Genomic DNA, 23,613 nt, shown 5'->3' with positions numbered 1-23,613 from the left:
ATCGAAACCAGTTGTGATCATATTTATGGAAAAAAAAAAAATCAGCCATGCTAATAGATCAGCTCTATAAGGAAACGATTAATAATGTGATCATTCAGGATCGATTTGGCCCACCAACTACTCTTTCATACAATACTGTAATGACTAATTGAAATTCTGATTGCTAAAAATTGTACTGTTAGTGGGCACCTTTAGGCCGGTTTCACAACTGAGACATGCGTGCAGTGACAGGATGATATGCGGCAAAGTGCTGGGCAGGAAGTACGTCGCTGAGATTCCTGACGGCCCGAGCATGTGTGCCACATCACACCGCGCTCTCGTCGTGCTCGATTGCTGCGTTGCCTATTGACTTGCATTGCTGCATAATCCATTTGGTAAGCACAGATCGTGCAGTAACGTGCTGCAGCCATTGCGTCAGCATTGCAGTGATTTGGATACTTCCAGCGCACAGCACGTCACACCGTGTGAACTATGCAAGTCTCCATAGACTTACATGGCTCTTACGACAGGGAAGCGTACCTCAGTGCCACGCAGCGTGCAAGTGTGCAACGGGCCTGTGACTTTCACTTTGAATAGCAGTCAGCAATGGCTTTCTTCATATACCTCTCAGCTCAGGCTTCCTTTAAAGGGAACCTGAAGCATGAGATATGTGGATGCTGCCATATTTATTTCCTTTTAAACAATATCAGTTGCCTGGCAGTCCTGCTGATCTACAGTATTTGGCTGCAGTAGGATCTGGATCGCACACCTGAGACAAGCATGTGGATAATCTTAGTCAGGCTTCCGTCAAAACCATCTGACCTGCATGCTTAACCTCTTCAGGACCATAGGCTTACACCGCCACCCCCCAGTAGAGATGTCGGTGAACGGTTCCCGAAACGTTCGCCGGCGAACCCCTCACCCTTTACTACTTCCGGGTCGCTATGACCCGTAGTAGTACGGCTCTGCTGGGCCGGTAGATCATCCTTGATCGCACGCCTGTTGCCGGGGCACTTTCTGCACATGTGCGTGACGTCATGAGAGTGCCCGGCAACAGGCGCGCGATCAAAGACGCGCACTGCCGGCCCAGCGCAGCCATACTACTACGTGTCAGAGCGACCTGGAAGTAGTACGGCCACATAGAGATTCGTGGGCGAACTGTTCGCTCACATCTCTACCCTCTAGTGACCAAACTATTTTTACAATTTAGGCCACTGCAGCTAAGGGCTCGCTGCATGCATACAACTCAGCACACAAGGGACCCCCCTCCGCCCCTTTTCTGCCCACCAACAGAGCTTTCTGTTGGTGGGCTCTGATCGCTGCTGGGTTGTTTGTTTGTTTGTTTTTATTAGTTTTTCTTTATAATAAATGTCACCTTTTTTTTCCCCCAGCCCTCCCTCCCCCGCTAGCCAAACACCGCGATCGGCTGTCTTAGGCATCAGCCTATGACAACCGATCATTCCTGTGCCTCCCAAGGGAACAGCCGAGTGACAGCGTTGCCTTAGAACACAGCGCTGTACATTGTAAATAGACAGCAGTTTCGCCGTCTAATGGTCTCCTAGCGGTGATCGCCACTGGGAGACTGATCTCTGTCATACAAGCGGAGATGCGCACGCGATCTCATACAAAACACGCCCCCAGGACTTGACGCCAAGCGGCGTTAGGCGCTCCTGGGGGAGGCACCTCATTCGTGCCAATTGGCGTGCCACGGTCGTATAGAGATTAAAAAAAAAAACACATGCTTGTTCAGGGTCTATAGCTAAAAGTATTAGAAGCAGAGGCTTAGCAGGGCTGCCAGGCAACTGGTATAGTTTAACAGGAAATCAATATGGCAGCCTCCATATCCCTCTCACGTCAGGTTATATTTAATGATGTCAAAGTTGTGGTTCTGCAGCTGCTGCTGCTGAAGTGTGAGAACAGCCATCCAGCCCTGACATCCTGGAACTTGTAGTCCTGCAGGAGTAGTAGAGTCATAGCTTGTCTCTTATCAGGTATCACATGATAGATTGAGGTGTGATCTTACCTACCTGTCACAGCCCGGCATCATCATCTCCCCAGGACAGATCCCTTCATGTCCCTGTGCTGCATCCAGGTGTATGAGGAGTGATCAGCACAGGTACAGCAGCCTCCCCCTGGCAGGTACAGCAGCCTCCCCCCGGGCAGGTACAGCCAGCAGATCCGAGCAAAGTTCAGTCTCTCTTCCTCTTCTCCTGTGTCTTCCAGTATCGGTCAGGTATACGGTGTGCTGGTGTACAGTATACAAGAGAACCTTTCTCTGACTCAGGGTGACATCAGTGTGCTGTCACTGATATAGCACAGCGAGCTGACTGACACAGGCGGCCCCTGCCTCTCCCCGGCAGGTGTGGCTAGTAGGAGCTGAGCTGCAGGAGGAGGAGGGCAGGTGTGTGTAGAGAGCCTCACTACTACTAGAGATGTGATTATAATTAAACATATTATGCAGCGCTGTAAACTAGATAAGGTAGACATTACCATATTAAACAATGTTACACTGTGACACAGCAGACAGGAATGCAACGGATGTGTAAAATTACTGTGGGAAAGTATGGACACATTCTGCAATAAGGCTCATACACACGCTCAACAAAAGTCTTTCTAATGCACAATTATCAAACAACTTGAAGAAGTGGGACAACTTTTGTCATGGTGTTATCACTGATAAGAGGCAACTCAAGTCAATCCAACTGTTGGATTGAATTAATGTGAACAACTGAGGGAAGTTGTGTCCAACATGGCAATGTGTACAGAAGTCTGCTTTGACTTTTCAATGACTTCCATTACTAACTAGAACATATTAGTCATTCACCAGTAGAGATGGCCCGAACCGTTCACGGGCGAATGTCTATGGGCACTGTACTACTTCCGGGTCACTATGCGCTAGCCCAGCGGTGTGCGTCTTTGATCGCGCGCCTGTTGCCGGGCACTCTCTGCGCATGAGCGTGACGTCACTCGTGGCGTCACGCACATGCGCAGAAAGTGCCCAGCAACAGGAGCGCGATCTAGGACCCGCACCGCCGGGCCAGCGCAGGCGTACTACTCCGGGTCATAGCGACCTGGAAGTAGTACAGGGTGAGATGTTCGCCGACATCTCTATTCACCAGTTGAGTAACAATATGTAAATTTGTAGTTGTTCCTCAAGTTGTCCGTCAAGTCATTCTGTGTGTATAATAGTTGTGTGCCCGCCAAGACGTGTCTTTCCAACTTTTTTAAACGTTTATAGTAAAGTTGTTTATAGTAAAAGACTTTTGTTGAGCGTGTGAGTGGCTTTGGATGCTAGGTGTGGAATCTGGTACATTATCAAGATATATGACTTTGCATGCATAATTTACATAATCCTGCATCAACTCAGTATCGTCAATGAGGTGCAAATAATTTAGCATTAACAAAATGCCTCATTGCACACAACTCAAAAGTGAAATGTAAAATATTCCTGTTGAACCTAAACTGCTTTTATCTTTTTTCTTTTTACCTTATTTTTATAATACATGTTCTACTGTACATCCAGGGAGAAAAGCAATACTAAGGCCTAGTTCACATTATAAATCGCCAGCACAATCGCCAAATCACAATCGCAAAAAGCTGAGCGCTTTTGTAAGCACTTTTCCCTGCGCTTTCAGAGCGATTTGCGTTGTTAAGCACTTTTGTTTGGCCATTTTTTTTTTGTGCCTGACGACAGACAGGAAGTCAACTCTTTGACCTGGAACTGAATAATTTCAATGTATTTATTTTGGTACTTATCCGTTAGCCGGGCGCATCCGGCAGGTGGCGCTAATTACTATTCCCCCTCCAGGCCGCCATGGATAGTAGGGAAAGATGTAACTCTGGTGGAGATTTGTCGCCACCTACAGGATGCGCCCGGCTAACGGAAAAGAACCTTTATTTTTAAAAGCGCTCACCAAATCGCTTTTCAAATCGCTTTTTCAAGCGCTTTGTGATTTTTCTATACTTTGTATTGAAGCGCAAACGCTCAGGAAATGTTGCTGGAGCTGCGTTTGCGATTGGAAAGAAAGCTCATTGCTCATATGAGAATACTTACGTTGAGAAACATTGCTCAAGCGCTTTTAAAAATCGCCAGAGCTTTTAAAAAATGAAAAGCGCTCATTGGGCTTGATTCACTAATAATAACTCATATCACGGCACCCGCTAGTGTTTTCGTGCGCAATCGAGAAGTAAAATAACGCTTAAAAACGCTAGTGTGGCCGTGATATGGGTTATCACGGTTTAGTGAATCAAGCTCACAGTGTGAATAAGCCCTTAAAGGACACCTGAAGTAGGAGGGATATGGAGACTGCTATACTTATTTCCTTTTACAGTGTAGCTGAGATAAACTTAAAGCCAGCATTTATACTTACCCGGGGCTTCCGCCAGCCCCGCGTGGTCCATTGCCTCTCTCGCCATCCTCCCGGGCCACTCCGATCGTTCGCTGGCCGGCCCTGTCTCATTCTTTAGTCAACTCAGTCGTGTTGTGCTGGGCATGCAAAGCTCAGCCGCGCATGCCCCCATTGTGCACTGCGATGAGAGCGATGGGAGTGAGTGTGCGGCAACACGACTGAGCCAACTGAAGAAAGAGACCGGTTCACGATTGGAGTGGCGAGGGAGCCTACGGTCCGCGCGAGGCTGGAGGTATCCCCAGGTAAGTATAAATGCTGGCTTTAAAGCGGAACTGAATATTAAAAAAAAAAATAGTGTTTCCCTTACCTGGGGCTTCTGCCAGCCCCTTGCAGCCTTGCTGTCCCACGCCGGTCGTCCATGATCCTCCGTTCTCCCGCCACCAGCTAGTTTTGTTACTGTCAACTTGTCAGCCGACGGCAACTGCGCCTGGCCGCCCCGAGCCACACGTATATTTTTTTTGCAATCCTGATTCAGGGGCGGGAATGCAAAGAAATATACGCATGGCCGGCGGCGTGCAGGCGCACTTGCCGCGTTTATGGTAATGAAATTAGCTGGCGGCGGAAGAACAGATGATTGTGGAGGACCGGCGTGGGACAGGAAGGCTGCAAGGGGCTGGCAGAAGCCCCAGGTAAGTGAAACACTGTTTTTTTTTTTTAATATTCAGTTCTGCTTTATGTTTTGCTTTAAACAATGCAAATTGCATGGCAGTCCTGCAGATCCTCTGCTGACTTCAATACATTTAGCCATAGACCCTGAACAAGCCTGCAGATCAGGTGTTTGATTAGTGATGGGCAAACATTATGATAGATGTGTTTCTTTATTCAACTCAAATAAAATAACACTAAACTATTCACTAAAATCAATCCCTTTACCAGGGTGACGACCATAAGTACTGTGATAATAGGGAAGGGAGAGCGCTTAGCCATGTAAACCAGTTAAAATCAATGGGGGTCAATAAGAAAAAAATCAGCCAGATACTTACCTAAGGAGAGGTAAGCCTTCTAGCTCCTCTTATGGTCCCCGTGTTCCATTGCGGGCTCCCGGTGGCAGTATTCGTCCAATTTGGTCAAATACTGCTCTAGCACACACAGATTCACAGCAGGCAAGCTCTGTGCTAGTGATGGGTCGTTTGCGAACGAGCCGGCTCTAAGAGCCGGCTCTTTGCTGCGAACGACAAGAGCCGGTTCTCAGTTTTGAAAGAGCCGATGCCTCAGCTGCCCCACACAGTTCTGATTTGCTGGGCGCTGAGGCATGCTGGGAGATGTAGTCCTCCTCTTGCAGCTTGTGGGAGTGTATGGGACGGATCAGAGCAGTAGCAGGAGGGATTGCACCAGTCAGAGAAGCAGTCTGGAGACGGGGGCGGGGCTTTTACTCCGATTCTGAGTGGTGTTTAGTGATATTTAATGAAGAGCCGATTCAGAGCCGTAAGAGCCGGCTCTTTAATGGGAGCCGATTCAGAAGAGCCGATTCTCTGACACTACATGCTAAAGCCAGCCTAGCATGTACCATTATGATCAATCCAGGAGAAAAATTAGCTTGCTTAATCCATGGAATTGTACTATATCAAAAGCCAGCTTGCATACCGTGGCTGGGAATTGAACCCAGGTCTCAGTGTGCGGTAGGTAACTCATTTAACCACTATACCACCAACAACACTACATGCTGAAGCCAGCTCTTGGATTGATCATAATGGTACATGCTAGGATGGCTTCAGCATGTAGTGTTGTTGGTGGTATAGTGGTTAAATGAGTTACCTACTGCACACTGAGACCTGGGTTCAATTCCCAGCCCAGCCTGGGTTCAATTCCCAGCCACGGTATGTAAGCTGGCTTTTGATATAGTACAATTCAGTGGATTAAGCAAGCTAATTTTGCTCTTGAATTTATCATAATGGTACATGCTAGGCTTGCTTCAGCATGTAGTGTAGTTGGTGGTATAGTGGTTAAATTAGTTACCTACTGCACACTGAGACCTGGGTTCAATTCCCAGCCACGGTATGTAAGCTGGCTATTGAAATACTACAATTCCCTGGAAGATGGGAGGAAGTGAGGGAGGAGGGAGAGGGGGAGGATTCCTGATGTCATAAAGAAGTGTAGGCCTGCAATTGAACATTCAATGAGATTGCTGACCTTAAAACACTGCTTTGTGTTAAATTCAGATTTTTTTCTGGGACTTTTGATGTATATTCCACTCAACCATATCTTCCTCCAGGTATTAGACTCCTTAAAACATTTTTTTTTATCATTTTTCTAGTCAGCAGAAATTTTTGAAAATGTTTAAGTTCACCTTCCCATTGAAGTCTATTGCGGTTCGCGAAAGTTCGCACGAACCGAACCTTCAGTGACAGTTTGCGAACCGAAAATCGGAGGTTCGCGACATCTCTACTTCCCAAATGGCACACTATTGCTCTATTTATTCTGACAGCGAGAAATTCTTACAAATCAATGATTTAAAGGTAATAATGACAAACTACTGTCCTAATACCTATAAATATACCTGTTATTGTAAAATATTCTCACTCTCTGCCATTCCATTTATCCCCGGCCTCCTGAATCGCATGCAGCCGTTATAGCAAGCTTTCTGCACAGACAGCGCTGATGACAGCTGATAGTATATAAAGTACAGCCATTATGTGCGGCTTCCATTTATGGCGGATCATGTACTCCGTAACCACTATAAATACTTTACAGCTGAGAAATCACCAATTTATGAGCCCCTGGTGACTCTCTAAGTGTCAATAGATCAAAATGTGGGTTGGAGGTTTGAAAGGAAACATATTTAATGTCAGTTATGTGTTGCCTATGGAGTACTGCCAGGCTGATAGAGTGATTCTCTGTCTGCTGTGTGGGGATTGAGCAAGCATATTATAAATGTATTATAGAAAAAGTCAGCTCTGACTCAACAGGAGCAAAACTGGGTGGACCCCCCTTCTTAGTTTGAAGCGGGATTGTCACCTATAAAATTAAAATTCCATTAACCCACTGCTCTGTGGTTATTTTGCAGTCCAGGGGCATAACTAAAAAAAATCACTGCCCCTCCTTCCCTGCAAAAGCACTGGGCCCCCTCCCCCCACTTTCTGCACAGGTAAACTGAGAACCAATGTTATTCGATTGGCCAGTTCACACTTGAATGTGTTTTCCCCATGCAGATAAAGGCTGGGTTCACATATAGCATAGCGTGAAAATCCGGTGTTTTCCGCAAGTGCGTTTGCGTTAGTGTCATGCGTTTTTACTGCGTTTTTGGTATGTTTGCAGGGGTTTTTTACGCAGATGCGTTTTGTATGTGTTTTGCGTGCATTTCAATGCATTTGCAGTTAGGTCATGTAAAACGCGTATGCATTTTGTATGCTTTTTTTTATTTTTATTCATGCAAATCATTAGGAAGACCTCAAAAATATAATAAAATACCCGCACACCAAGCTTTTGAGTAAGCAATTATTTGTATTATGAAAAAAGGGATATCACAAATCACATAAATGGTAGCAATCAACAAACATCATGGGCTAACATCATGAGCTAAAAATGTACATTGGACAATACAACATCAGTGAATAACATTAACAGGTTCACATGGATATTTTGGCTGGATAAGAGGAAGTCCATACACTCTGCCAATGCATGAGTGTTTTGTGCAAAAAATGAGCAACTAAGCATAGCCAAAAATACAGATTGTGAAGACAAATGAACCTCTGAGCAGATAGTTCCAGAGTCCCTGACAGCGCTGTTTCGGAGTACCTTTTTCAAAGGGCACTGGAGGATCCTTTCAGGCTGCTGCAAAGGTCTGAAATGAACACAAAGTTTTATATACGCTAGATCCCATGCCGAACACCGGGGCCGGCCCCTGGCGCGTCCGACGTCACACGGCATAGTTGCCATCACTTCCGGCGGAGAGGCGTCCAGTAGCATGCCGCCAGCCAAGCGGGGAGGAAAGACCAACCCCAGCATGGCGGCTAAGCATGCGCACACTGGGCGCCAACCGTCGGGTAGTGGTGACAATGAGAGAGGCGGAGCAATAGGCGGAGGAGTCCAGCAGGGGTGTCCAATCACGGTGTCCGGCGGAAGGGATGCAGCAGAACAGATCTAAAAAGATTAAACATAGAGATAAAACATTAACAGCCAGCAGGTTTAGGATCATAAGGCACCTAAATGCCAAATACGTGCGAAAATTCATATAGGATCCCAAATATAGCAGGGAGAAATAGCACCTATTCACATCATGACAGACTGAGACATGGTAAGCAGAACAGCGCGCAATACAGCAATGTAGGCCATCCTGCTGGAGGTATCTCCTGCAGATCCTTAAAGGGAAACTATGTGGGTCATATCAGAAAAACGTGGGGGACCTAAAGATAGTGGACGAACGCAGCCAAAAACAGGGTGCACTCAACGGCCGCCACTTGTAAGGAGCATAACTTATTATAGCAAGTAAAAAAAGTGAGAACCAGTGCGGCGACAACCATGTGTGCACCCGCCCCCGGCGACGGACGGCCACCACTCCCCCCAATGATGTAATCAACGAATAAAGGGTACCAGACTCACATCCTCATTCATCCCTAGTGGTGTTTTACTCTTGAGTTTATAGATCCAAAAGAGCTCCCTTTGGAGCAATTTGAGCTCAATATCCCCACCCCTGGCCGGTGGCTTCACCAGTTCAACTACTCTATATCTGAGTTGGGAGACATTATGACCTGCCTCCCAGAAATGCTTGGCTACTGGAGAATCTGCATTGCAACAGCGAATGTTACTGCGATGTTCACTAATACGTGTTCTAATGTCTCGGGTGGTCTGGCCTACATATACCTTTCCACACGGACAAATGAGACAATAAACAACACATTTAGAAGAACAATTGGCAAATGTATTCAACAAGATTGGTCTACCACTTTGTGGGTGGGGAAAATAATTTTCCCGACTCACAAAACCACACTGGGCTCAATGGCCACATGGATACATCCCCTGTGGTTTGGGAAGCGACGAAAGCCAATTACCTTCAATTGCAGATGGTTGTTTATTGCTTCTGGCGTGTACAAGCAGATCTCGAAGACTTTTTGAACGACGGAACGCACACACTGGCGGTTCTTGGAACACGTGAGCAGTTGTAGGGTCACTACTGAGTATGTGCCAATGTTTCCTAATAATACGTTGGGCCTGTAGAGAAAGGGAAGAATACGTTAGCACCATTGGAATTCTGTTTTGGTTCCTACGTGGTTGATTAGATAATAGATCAGATTCCTCCAAATACAGCACATGCTGTCGAGACATTTGTTGACTTGGTTCAGAGAGATCTATCCCTTGTCGGCCGGCCTGCCCGCCCGATACATTGTAATCTTACGGCCCCAGAGCAACAGGCCCTTGATACTTTGACTCAGAATACCGAGTTGGTTATCAAGCCGGCTGACAAGGGAGGTGCCATAGTCATAATGAACGCCACCTCTTATCGATATGAGGTCCAAAGACAACTCCAGGATACTAACGTATATTTCAAACTTCCAGGTGATCCAACTTCCACAATTAAAGATGAAATTGATGCGTTGGTCGACAGGGCACTTGAGGTTGGCCTTATTTCCAAACAACTATCTGATTTTCTGCACACTCTTTTTCCACTGATTCCACTCTTTTATGTCTTACCAAAAATCCACAAATCACTGGTGAACCCCCCCGGGAGACCTATTGTGGCGGGCACTAACTCGGTTTTTCAACCACTGCCTATCCTTTTGGATCAGGTACTCCGGCCAAGGGTTTCATGCATGCGCTCATTCCTTCTCGACACTACAGACTTCCTTGCTAAAACCGCCAGTGTGTGCGTTCCGTCGTTCAAAAAGTCTTCGAGATCTGCTTGTACACGCCAGAAGCAATAAACAACCATCTGCAATTGAAGGTAATTGGCTTTCGTCGCTTCCCAAACCACAGGGGATGTATCCATGTGGCCATTGTGCCCAGTGTGGTTTTGTGAGTCGGGGAAATTCTTTTCCCCACCCACAAAGTGGTAGACCAATCTTGTTGAATACATTTGCCAATTGTTCTTCTAAATGTGTTGTTTATTGTCTCATTTGTCCGTGTGGAAAGGTATATGTAGGCCAGACCACCCGAGACATTAGAACACGTATTAGTGAACATCGCAGTAACATTCGCTGTTGCAATGCAGATTCTCCAGTAGCCAAGCATTTCTGGGAGGCAGGTCATAATGTCTCCCAACTCAGATATAGAGTAGTTGAACTGGTGAAGCCACCGGCCAGGGGTGGGGATATTGAGCTCAAATTGCTCCAAAGGGAGCTCTTTTGGATCTATAAACTCAAGAGTAAAACACCACTAGGGATGAATGAGGATGTGAGTCTGGTACCCTTTATTCGTTGATTACATCATTGGGGGGAGTGGTGGCCGTCCGTCGCCGGGGGCGGGTGCACACATGGTTGTCGCCGCACTGGTTCTCACTTTTTTTACTTGCTATAATAAGTTATGCTCCTTACAAGTGGCGGCCGTTGAGTGCACCCTGTTTTTGGCTGCGTTCGTCCACTATCTTTAGGTCCCCCACGTTTTTCTGATATGACCCACATAGTTTCCCTTTAAGGATCTGCAGGAGATACCTCCAGCAGGATGGCCTACATTGCTGTATTGCGCGCTGTTCTGCTTACCATGTCTCAGTCTGTCATGATGTGAATAGGTGCTATTTCTCCCTGCTATATTTGGGATCCTATATGAATTTTCGCACGTATTTGGCATTTAGGTGCCTTATGATCCTAAACCTGCTGGCTGTTAATGTTTTATCTCTATGTTTAATCTTTTTAGGTTTTGTTCTGCTGCATCCCTTCCGCCGGACACCGTGATTGGACACCCCTGCTGGACTCCTCCGCCTATTGCTCCGCCTCTCTCATTGTCACCACTACCCGACGGTTGGCGCCCAGTGTGCGCATGCTTAGCCGCCATGCTGGGGTTGGTCTTTCCTCCCCGCTTGGCTGGCGGCATGCTACTGGACGCCTCTCCGCCGGAAGTGATGGCAACTATGCCGTGTGACGTCGGACGCGCCAGGGGCCGGCCCCGGTGTCCGGCATGGGATCTAGCGTATATAAAACTTTGTGTTCATTTCAGACCTTTGCAGCAGCCTGAAAGGATCCTCCAGTGCCCTTTGAAAAAGGTACTCCGAAACAGCGCTGTCAGGGACTCTGGAACTATCTGCTCAGAGGTTCATTTGTCTTCACAATCTGTATTTTTGGCTATGCTTAGTTGCTCATTTTTGCACAAAACACTCATGCATTGGCAGAGTGTATGGACTTCCTCTTATCCAGCCAAAATATCCATGTGAACCTGTTAATGTTATTCACTGATGTTGTATTGTCCAATGTACATTTTTAGCTCATGATGTTAGCCCATGATGTTTGTTGATTGCTACCATTTATGTGATTTGTGATATCCCTTTTTTCATAATACAAATAATTGCTTACTCAAAAGCTTGGTGTGCGGGTATTTTATTATATTTTTGAGGTTCTTGTAGGACTGTGGTCCGGTTTACCAGCCCAGCACCCACGTTGCTCAGTTCATGATTGTTCTTATCTTTTGTGCATATTATGCACTAGGTGTGCAAACCTTTCTAATTTACAATCATTAGGAAGACAACAGGAAGAGGAAAAACATCAGAGATCTTTACTTTTTAATGAAAAAACGCATTAAAAAACACAAAAAAAATGCTTATGCGTTACTATAGACTTTCACTATGTGCGTTTTGGCAGCCAGCCTGCATATTATGCAACACTACCAGTGACTGCAGACCGCTTATTGTAAATCGCAGGTGCAATGCTGGTCCTTCTGTGTTCCATAGACTAACATTGCTGCATAAAACGCAGCGTTTCCTGCTCCGCAAGCGTTTCTGCCATGTGTGCACCTGGCCTTATAGAGAAAGTCAGCTCTGACTCAACAGGGGCAAAACTAGGTGGATCCCCCTTTTTAGTTTGAAGCCAGATTGTCATCTATAAAATCAAATTCTAGTGCACACTTTAATGTGTTTTCCCCATGCAGATAAAAACAGACAGCAATGAAGCACTGCAGGTATTTTCTCTATCAATTACATTAGCTTCTGTGATAAAACGTGCATGTTTTCACACATACAGACACACATGATGTGAAGAAAACGCATACAGAAAACCGACAGACAAGTGTGCTCCCAGCCTCAGCTTATTACACTCACTCTGTCCTCTGATGGAGCAGAACTGGCTCTGCAGACTTCTCCAGCATCACTACAGCACAGAGCACTTGGGGAGGGGTAGAGAGGCTGGGGGTAGAGCAGCACAAGACCATGGTGAACACTGAATAGGGACTGTCTACAATTCTATGTCTGCACAACTTTGCATTGCACTTTTCGTTATCAGTGGCTGAGCAGATGCAGCCATTAGAACAATTGTGCAGAAAGCAGAACGTTTTTTCACACCATGCCCTTAGTTGTCAGTCTCTCAGGACAGGGAAAAGAAACCTCTCCGCCCCACAGGGCCCCCCGCGGCTTCTGGGCCCCCTTGCGGCTGCATCCCTGGCAGGGTCTATTGTTACACCCCTGATGCAGTCTACAACATGACCCTGCACTGCAAGCATTCCAATATAATCATAAAAAAATTCTGATGTCATCATGAATCTTATCTCAGTCTGCCTGGCTCTATTTGGAGAGGGAAGCTTGTCTTCCCTCCCACATTTCTGTTCCTCACTGATTGGCTGAGAGCAGTTCAGTGTGACACAAGGCTGAGAAGGGAAGGCAGTAAAGATGGAAAATACCTGGAAATGTTTTCGCTGTGTTTATTTCCTGGAAAAGTATGACTGTCCCTGCTGCTTTAATGGGATTTTGTCTGGTCTTAGGGCTGGTTCAGACGGACGCTTGCGGAGCGTTTACCGCAAGCGTTCGGACCGTCGCGGTAAACGCTCCCATTCAAGTGAATGGGAGCGTTTACACCGAGCTTTTGCGCGCTTTTACCCGAACGCGGCGTTCGGGTCCCGATTTTCGCGAGCGTTCGGGCTGCCCCTGGAAGCAACATGTAGCTTCTAGGGAGCGGCCAACCGCGACGGCTAATGTTCCCCTACGGAGAAAAAAAAACGCGACCGCATCACGACGCGACCGAAGGCCACTGAAAGCCTGACCGCGCAGCCGCCGCAATGCCCCCAGACGCGACGCTACGCAGACGTCCGTCTGAACCAGCCCTTAAGCTACGTACCCATGTCGTAATTTTTTAAAGCGGACCTGAACTCAGACCCCCTCTCTGCTCTTAAAGGCACAAAACAGCATAATAACCTTTAAACAAAAAAACATTTTTTTGTTACAGCTCGTACAAATCCTAAAATAAATCTGCACAGTTTCTACTTCCTGGTTCATGGAAGCAGAAATATTGTTTACAGCTGGTGCTTTCAAATGAGCCTATCTGCCTGTCATGTGACGTGGGTGGAGGTCAAATTACAACTAGGGATTAGACACAAATGAGGGGCAATCACACAGGCTAAACTCTTTAAATACGTAAAGGGTGCATTTCTCTATGTTTTCCTTCTGTCCTGTGCAAGAGTTCAGGTCCACTTTAAGGAATTTTGGCCATGACCGGCCATTTTTTGCTCAACGAGCGATTGGTTCTGCTATTTAATGGAATGAGTATGTGTTTGCGATCAACGTTTTGTGAAGCACGGAGATTACGACTGTCACGGTGGATTGAATTATGACAATTCCCGCTCAAATACGATCATTTGAACTCTCGTTTGCACGAGAAGGAAGATGGATCAGGGAACGCTCGTTCATTGCGTTGCGTCGCTGAGCATTCTCCGATCCATCTACCAGTGAGTATGGGCCTTTACAGATTAATTAAAGGGTTGTATAGTCAGGGAGTATACCGATATGGATCACTAAGGGTGTGTTCACATCAGGGCCATAACAGCCGCAGGAGGGCCCAGAGCTGGAGGGGGACCTCAACTGCTTACCCCCCTTCTGGTACAGGGGTCCATCCTCTGGATCAGGTGTTCTTTTGGCCACACTTGTTATATGATTGCTGGCAGAGAGGCGTCCAGGCTGTGAGGGTCACCTACAGTACATTTAAAGGCACCACATGGTAATTTGTGAGCGAGATACTGCAGATAGTAGAATATTAGTAAACTTACCAATATTTTACTATCACCTGTTATCAATAGTAGAATATCTGTGTTTGTTACCGATATAATACTATTGTTCTGTCTTATCTTATCTTTACACTAACCTATCACCTATCTACACCTAACAATAACTTCCCCCCATCTATGCTTAACCATAACCTCCCCCCATTTATGCCTAACACTAACCTACGCCTAACACTAATCTACCTCCGCCTAAAACTAACCTCCCCCATGGCCCCATCTATGCCTAACATTAATCTCCCTCTACCTATGCTAACAATAATCTACCCTCTAACTACACCTAACACTACTTAACCACTTCAGCCTTCAGTCATTTTTCACCTTATGCATCAGAGCAATTTTCACCTTCCATTCTTTCGTAAATATCGTTATCACTGCTTATCACAATTAAATGATCTATAGCTTGTTTTTTTGCACACCAATTAGGCTTTCTTTGGGTGGTACATTTTGCTAAGAATTATTTTTTTCTAAATGCATTTTAACAGGAGTATTAAGAAAAAAAATGTAAAAAATTCATTCTTTCTCAGTTTTCGGCCATTATAGCTTTAAAATAATACACGCTACCATAACTAAAAGCCACAAATTTCAATTGACTATTTGTCCTGGTTATTACACCATTTAAATAATGTCCTATCACAATGTATGACGCCAATATTTTATTTGGAAATAAAGGTGAATTTTTGCAGTTTTGCATCCATCACTATTTACAAGCTTATCATTTAAAAAATAATAGTAATATATCCTCTTGGCATGCATATTACAAAAGTTCAGACCCTTAGGTAACTATTTATGGTTTTTTTTTAATTCTAATTTTTTTTTTAAATTAAACATTTTATTTGTGTATTTTTTGGAGTGTGGGAGGTAAACAGTTAACACTAACCCTTTTCACCTCCCCCAGCACGAGTATCTACCTCCCTGTATATACACAAATATAAACAAATACAAACACTTGGTCCTGTTTCTATATTTAGAACACACTAACGCTGTATCTCCATTTTGTGGCCAAAAAGTAAAACCAAATCCAAATACCCTATAATACACCTTCCCATAGAAAAATGAAATACATTTTTCATTATTTTTAAAAACCCTTCGATGTGAAACCTTTAAATGTAATTTATTGTGTTTATTTAAAAAAAAAAAATTACCGTATGTAGATGTAGCTTTACTATTTGACCACAAGATGGCCTCAGTAATTTCACTTACAGGAAGTGAAGGGAGGACATGAAACCTTTTTTCTTTATAAAGATCGCGGCTTCTCATAGAAGCCGTCGGTCTTTCTAACGGCGACTTAGATCAATGAATGGGAACTCTGGGCTAACGGGAACACATGAGAATAACGTTTAGAGTCAATGAAATCCTGTTTTTTGTAGAAAAATACATATATTTTCATAAATCTGTACATCATTCCTGAAAAAGGGAAAAATGAGGAAGAAAGATTGACAAGGGGATTTGGTTCCAGAAGGGGAACTTCTCCTCCAAAAGAGGGACAGTTGGGAGCTGTGCGACTGCCACTCCTAAACACCTGATCTGCTGCATGCTTGTTCAGGGTCTATGGCTTAAAGTATTAGAGGCAGAGGATCAGCAGGACAGCCAGACAATGTGCATTACTTAAAAAGAAATAAATATGGCTGCCTCCATAAACTTCATACCTCAGGTTCCCTTTAAATATATTTGTGTCATTTGAAAAGACAGAGTTTTAATTACGGTGGCGTTGCTAGTCGTCGTCGGGCTTCTTTCTTTATTGGCCTTTACGTCTATTTTAATGAGTCCCTATCCAGTAAAACAACAACAATTCATAAATGAGCATTATGCCATCAGGCGGGTTGTAGGAATCACCCCCTCACCGCCCCGAATACGCAATCGTCTCACTTATGTTTTATGGTTGCATAGCCTAAAGGTGACAATGCTGCTATTGTTGTTTACGTCGCACTTTAGTCAGTGACTGGAAGGTCTCCATGGCAACATACGAAAGGCATAAACACAGTAATAATCCAGGATTACTCTATATAATTTGTGGCCACCTGAGGCACCTAGTGACTTCTTGCTGCCGCCTGTGACTAAAAGAGCCTTACAAATTGCATACGTTTTTTAATAAGACCAATTTACATGTCGTAAAGCGACCAGACAACTGTTTACAGAAGCCTATAAATGTATAAGAGTTTTACAGTTGCTCTGCATCAGTCTTGCTGGTCATGTGACCATCGCCAGATCATGTGACTAATGTCAGCCCAGGGCTTTCCACAGAAGAAAGTCGAGTCCCCTGTCATAGATCCTCAGTGTAGAGTTTGCTGCCGTTTCTTCCTGGTGGAGATGGTGAGCAATCTATTCATTTACTCCCATCACTCAAATGCCCATTACTCAGGCTTGTGTAATCTGAGCATGTAGGTCAGCGGCTACAGATACAATCTCTCACTTTACAGGTTATGTAGGGAAGGTTAATGAGAAGCTAATCATTTGGCATGGAAGCTAATTGTATTCAAATGTGTGCAGCTTGGAAACAGGCCAATCAAAGGCATGAGCAGCTCCAGTGTTTAATTGGTCCATATTCGAGCTGCCTAAATCTGCATAACTTTGCATGAACGGTAAGCGACCCTGAATGAAGCTGCAAAAAAAAAAAAAAAAATAGATCCCCTAATGTATGTAGAGAGAGAGTTCTGGATCCCATCCCATGGAGCCTTTCTGGTTCTCTCTTCGTGTCCTTGTTCCAGAGCTGTCCCTCCGGTGAAATTATTTAACCAGCTGGTCGAATAAGTCTTTGGACAATGAGCATATGCAGGGCAGTTTCTAGGCTTTCTTGCACCCAGGGTGACGGTGTAACAATTGTGCCTCGCCCCCTGTAGACTTTCAAACCTTATCTGTAATGCGGTATTTAGCCCCCCAGTCAGAGGCGTAGCAATAGGGGTTTCAGAGGTTGCAACTGCATCGGGGCCCTTGGGCCAGAGGGGCCCCGAAGGGCCCTCCCTCAACTACAGTATTAGCTCTCTATTAGTCCTGTGCTCATAATAATCATTCTGCAGGTGCTTTGAATAGTGGTAATCATTAACAAACTGTTCCTAATCTGTTTCTCGCACTGCTGACACTGTAGTTGCCATTGGCAGGTTTTGGTGCGCCGTATCAATTGTTATGTATAGAATGCTTGGGGGGCCCCATTGTAAAACTTGCATCGGGGCCCACAACTCCTTAGCTACACCACTTCCCCCCAGTATAGGTAGCCAGGCATAGATGCCCCCAGTATAGGTAGCCAGGCATAGGTGCCGCAGTATAGGTAGCAATGCCCCCAGTAAAAGTAGCCAGGCGTACGTGCACCCAGTTTAGGTAGCCAGGCATAGATGCCCCGGTATAGGTTAATCAGGTGCCCCCAGTATAGGTGATGGAGGGGGAGCCCCGAGGAGGGGGATGAAGAAGTCCGGCCCCTTCCCCGTGGCTGAGTCCCAGCGTGGCCAGAGGTCCCCCTTCAATCACTGCGCCCCCCCTACCTCACTGCACCCCAGATAGACCCTCGCCTCGCCCGCCCCTAGAAATGGGGCTGTCCCAGAATTTAGGGTCCCCGTCCCAGGCATAAATATGTTTATTAGGATAGCGCTAATGCTGCTCTGTATAAAGGATATGTATCATCAGCAGCAGGTCTCTTCCTGTACTATATATATTTTTCAACATTAATCTGTGTTGGTATGCAATATAATATTCTGTGCCCGCCTCCTGACATTGACACCCCCCCCCCCCCCCTTCCTTTCCTAGGTTGAGCACAGAAAAATCTTGTCAGTGTATCTTTGTCCCTCCACTGGCAGGCTTCAAAACTAATTGTGTCCCCTTATATTAATTAAGACAGTGAATCTGTACTGCACACAGGGGGGAGTTGGGGCTTGCGCATGCGCAGCATGGATGTGCCTGTTTTTGGAAGTACTTGGGGATGAAAGTGCTTCTGAAGCCTTCTGAGGCGTTCCAAAAGCCATACCTCTCAACTTTTTGAGAGAAGAAAGAGGGACACTTAAACCTCACCCCTGCCACACCCCCAATCACACCCCTGCCGCACCCCTAACCACACCCCTGCCACAACCCGAATCATGCACCGACACATCCCTAGCTACACCCATGCCACACCCCTAATCACACCCCTGCCACACCCCTAATCATGCACCGACACATCCCTAGTCACACGGTACAGCATTTCATTAAAAAAATATGTTATTTTATCATTTAAACCACACCAGTACTTTCTATCATTAGTAGTTTTCCTTCATATAAACATTCAGTTAAACACATTTCCCAGTAGAAAAAAAATACATATATTTACCTAGATCTGTATATCAGTCCTGAAGGAGGAACAAATGAGGAGGAAAGAGAGACAGGGGGATTGAGTTCCCAAAGAGGGACTGTCCCTCCAAAAAAGGGACAGTAGAGAGCTATGCAAAGTGCTTAATTTGAAGGGGGGTGGGGGGACAAGGGCATGGAGAGAGGCCCAGGAAATCTCTATGTGACCCTTTCCTCTCTATAGGTGAGTAAGGAGTATAACTTTTCAGCATTTGTGTACCTTTGGGTTTTTTATTTACACTAGGGATGCGCTTTATACATTGCCCCATGTATACCTGCCTGATGCTGATATGTTATCACGCTTAAAAGAAAACCAGCATGAAAAGAGATTGAGAAATGCTCACTCTACAAAGATAATATGAACTGGCCTCACTGGATAATGGAAGCACTCTTTCTTACATTATGTGTTTTTGCATGCGTTATTTAAAAAGGCAAAATGCAAATGCGTTAAAAAATGGAAAAATATACAAACTGCACTCAAAAACGTAAATCCAAAAAGCAAAGGCAGAGAAATATATAGAGATGTACATGCCGAGCCATTGCAAAGTCAACAGCGTGTTACTGATGGACTTCCGTGGCCAGGCAGCATCAGCAGAATGCATGGAAGTCGATGGGCAGCACAGAAATGTTACATTTGTTGGCGGCTTTGCTCTGCGCATGCACGGAAGTATGCAAATACGACAGGCAACCTGGGAATAACAGTGATGTACATTGTTTTCGGCAGGGAGTACATCACTGGGCTAGGAGTGGTGAAAGGGCGTGCGAAGTGGCGTGCGGGGGGCGGTGCTATGCATATGACTCTGTCAGCGCACTCTGTCGCAGAGTCATATGAATGATGATTTGCGTGTTGCGGTGCGATGCGATGGGACGGAGCATTGCAATGCAAATGCACTGGCCAGGTGTAAAACCAGCCTTCAGGGTTTGGTTTAAAGTGGACCTGAACTCTTGCACAGGACAGAAGGCAAACATAGAGAAATGCACGCTGTATGTATAGAGAGTTTAGTCTGTCTAATTCCCCCTCATCTGTGGCTAATCACAAATTAAAATGTAATCTCCCAGCTGAGTCAACTGACTGCCACGACAGAGAAGCTAATTTGTTAACACAGGATGTTAACAATATGCTTATCTTTTAGAGCGGAGAGGACGTTCTGAGTTCAGGTCTACTTTAAAGAGACTCTGTAATAAAATGTTCAGCCATATTTCTTCTACCCTATAAGTTCCTATACCTGTTCTAATGTGGTCTGGATTACTGCAGCCTTTTCTAGTTGCACTGTCTCTGTAATATATCTAATCTTATTTTCTTTGTCAAGCTTTGTGGAGCCAGAAAGGAATGCACTGCCTCTGCTGTGATAGGAAGAAGTTATGCACGCCCCCCTCTGCTCTCCTGTGTGCTGTGTGTATGAGTCACAGGCAAGGTCTCTGCTCACAGCCACTGCAAATCTCACAGAGCTGTGACCTTGTGTGAACAGCTGTGAGTGCAGAAAGATCGGTTCAAAGCCCAGACAAGCAGCTAAGGCAAGTGAGAGTAACATTCCAGCAGTCAAGTCATGTTTGAGAGGAGTCTGATGATGTATTTCCTGTTTGGTGGCCATCTTCATTGTCTACAAAAACAATGAATAAAACAGTGATTTTATCACCAAGAAAGCAGCGGGAAGCGGCGAGAATGTCACAGAGGGGGCTAGGAGAAGACAACAAACAGGCTGGTACGTTTATTTAAGTAAGATTTTCACAGAACAGATTATCTTACTGGGCACACATTGATAAGCTTATGTACAACAATCTGAGTAAGTTCGTTCACATGTATATCTCAAACCATGAAAAGTCCCCAGTTGTAAGGTGAGAAAATGTGATATATGCTCTTGTGTTTACTAGAGATCTCTGGCCTGGATACTAGCCGCAGCCACAAATCAGGGTGTGCCGCCACAGAGTGTTGCTGTTCCTCCTGTGTGGACTCTGTCCGCTGTCTGTTCCTCCTGTGAGCGCTGCAGCACTGCACTCTGCAGAACACTCTCCTCACACAATCAGCACACGCTGTGTTTGCACAACATATAATTGCGGGTTGACAGGAACAATGCATTATTTGTTTTCTGCTGATTACCACAGTACCAATTATTGCAATATAATAGAAATCTCATATTACAGAGCTGTTGAACTTGTTCCTTCTACCTGGCTGTCTAATCTAATTCAAACAGACATCAGCACTTTAGCAATTTCACCTTGGTACAATTTCGAGTGCTGTCTTTAGTTTTCCCCTTAATTTTTAATGTATTTATGCTGGGCATACACGGCTTATTTCTGGCGCTCGATTCTCCGATTGTCCCGTTCAATAGTTTCGCCGCTCAATTCTGCAGTCGATTCTCTTATTGTCTGCTCGTTTTTCTTATCTTTTTCCATTAACTGCTATCACAAATCGAGCGGCGAAATGATCGAGCGGGAGATCGGACATGTGGGAATTATCTATCGAGCCATCTAAATGGCTCAAAAACGAACCGTGTATTCCCAGCATCACACTATACAGATCTGACGCACCAGGCAATACAGGCAAGCTTCCACATCTGTTCAGGGCACCAGAGGAGCTCACAAAGAGCGCTGCCATTCACTTCCATATTAAATATCGTTTGACGGGCGCCGAACAGGAAAAAAGGGGGCGCCCGGAGAATATTAACGTTTGCAAACTGCGCTTGTGGTGATTTATTTACAAAATGCACCCGTGACGAATCACGTTTACAGATAAATTAAACATATCTATCGTATTTGACTAAACTGTTATTTAAAATTTTATCACTTACTGTTTGTAAACCATTATTATCCACATAATAAAGCGATCAGTAAGTAAATCGTAATATATTTTTTACAGTCACTATTTGTAAAACATTATTATCCACACACTAAAGCTATCACTAAAGGGGGTCTTAGGTGTAGGCACCACTCAGGGGGATTTAGGGTTAGGTACCACCAAGGGGGTCTTAGGGTTAGGCACCACCAGGGAGATTTCTGGTTAGGCACCACCAGGGGGGTCTTAGGGTTAGGCACCACCAGGGGGGATTTAGGGTTAGGCACCACCAAGAGGGGGGGGGGGGTCTAAGGGATAAGGATAGGTAGAAGGAGGGTTCTGTGTAAGAGTAGGGTTAGGTTTAGTTGTAGTAAAATGTTAATAATATTTACTAATGTTTTACTACAGTTATCACAAACGTACTTATATATTTTTTTCATTGTTATAAACAATATTTTCTGATTTTATTACATGAAGAAATGATAAATGAAGGTTATGCACAATATTATACAATTATAACGATAATACATATATTATCGTTTTTAACAAACATAATTATAAGTTTCACTTTCAAAACAGGGAAGATTATCGTTTTCACAATTTACGATTTCATAGACATTATTAAAGGTTTTCAATTTGTAAAACATTATTGTAAACGAAATACAACACAATATTTTTATTAACACTATTACTGCTTATCGTTTTCATCACGCGCCATTTTTTCCCGACGCCCTTTTTGCATGGACGCGCTAGATAGTACTATAATGTGCCCTCTAGTTATTGGACAGTATATAAACCAATATTAACTGACAATAATAATAATCCTAACATTTGTGTAGCGTTTTCCTCCTGTTGGACTCGAAGCACTCAGAGCTGCAGCCACAAAAGAATCAGAATCAGCTTAATTCGCCAAGCGCGACGGGAGTCGTACTCGGAATTATTTGTGGTTCACATGGCATAGGCAAGTAAATAGACAGGCACATAGTTGTGCAGGTGGACAAGACAGACATTTACAAGTGTTCAAATCTACGTAGATGTTAACCCTGAGGTCAACAGTTTGAGCGGGCCTGTGGGGCCTACGTAATGTCATTTGGTTCAAAAAGTTTCAAAACGGTGAGGATCAATCAATGAGCGGTTGAGAAGTTTCCCAACCAAGGAAAGGACTACTCCACTAGTTTAGCAGCAGAACTGCTTGGGGGAAGAAGGAGTTCTTGCGCTGGTAAGCAGCTCCCGTGGCATGCCAATTTTTTTCAGTTGGCACAGGAAGAACAACCTTCTTCCCCCAAGCACACTCAAGAGGCCACCCTCCAGTGTTAGGGGGTTTTCCCCAAGGACTTCTTACTGAATAGGTACTGACCCTAGTAGTTCCAACTTCCACATAGGACTCGACCCTCCAACATGTAGAATACAAAAAGATATTTATTAATCCTTGAGAAAGGGCCTCTGCCTGAAACATTGTGCTTTCTTGTATGCTGTATCACCGCTATGGATTAATAAATATCTTTTTGTATTCTACACATTGGAGGGTCGAGTCCTATGTGTAAGTTGGAACTACTGGATGTCTATTGGGAGGTTTGATGGGCCTCTCACCACACTGGACTCCCCATGTATGATTATCAAATTCTCAGTGGCCGGCAGGTTACACACCTTATTGCATAGGTACTGACCCTAGCCAGGATTCGAACCTTGGTCATTCCATGTCAAAGGCAGAACCCTTAACCAGTACACTATCCAGCCACTGTTTACACTAGTTACCACCATAAAATTCACCATCAGGATCCTCACACTTCAGTGGGAGACATGAACCAACACAAAAAGAGGTGCCCAGTGCCCACACCTGCGAGGCTGCGACTGCTGCAAACTTAGGCACTTGTTATTGACCCGAGGAAACGGGCTAGCACCTGTGAAATGCATTGTGTTTTGTGCAACATTAACATTTTACTCTATTCAAGTGGTTTGTTCTTTTAAAGGTAAGACAAATTTACTCCTATATTTTATGATTTAGAAATCAGAATA

The 23,613-nt window shown here is 44.9% G+C and overlaps 1 protein-coding gene across 3 annotated transcripts in view; it reads right to left on the bottom strand.

Annotated features, from left to right (window-relative positions):
- CCDC68 (coiled-coil domain containing 68) overlaps positions 1 to 2,328 on the bottom strand; it is a 90,771-nt gene extending 88,443 nt beyond the window's left edge. For 2 of the 3 annotated variants that reach the window (XR_011029825.1, XM_068271865.1), the window contains exon 1: positions 2,007 to 2,328. The gene's annotated coding sequence lies outside the window, so the exon portion shown is untranslated. Of the gene's footprint in view, positions 1 to 2,002 lie in introns of all 3 variants that reach the window. The other variant, XR_011029826.1, reaches the window with a different exon arrangement.
- Positions 2,329 to 23,613: the final 21,285 nt, after the last annotated feature.

Source organism: Hyperolius riggenbachi, chromosome 1 (assembly GCF_040937935.1).
Source record: "Hyperolius riggenbachi isolate aHypRig1 chromosome 1, aHypRig1.pri, whole genome shotgun sequence".
Lineage (NCBI taxonomy): Eukaryota > Metazoa > Chordata > Amphibia > Anura > Hyperoliidae > Hyperolius > Hyperolius riggenbachi.
The sequence above is the reverse complement of the archived record's forward strand: the minus strand, read 5'-3'. Positions and strand labels throughout refer to the sequence as shown.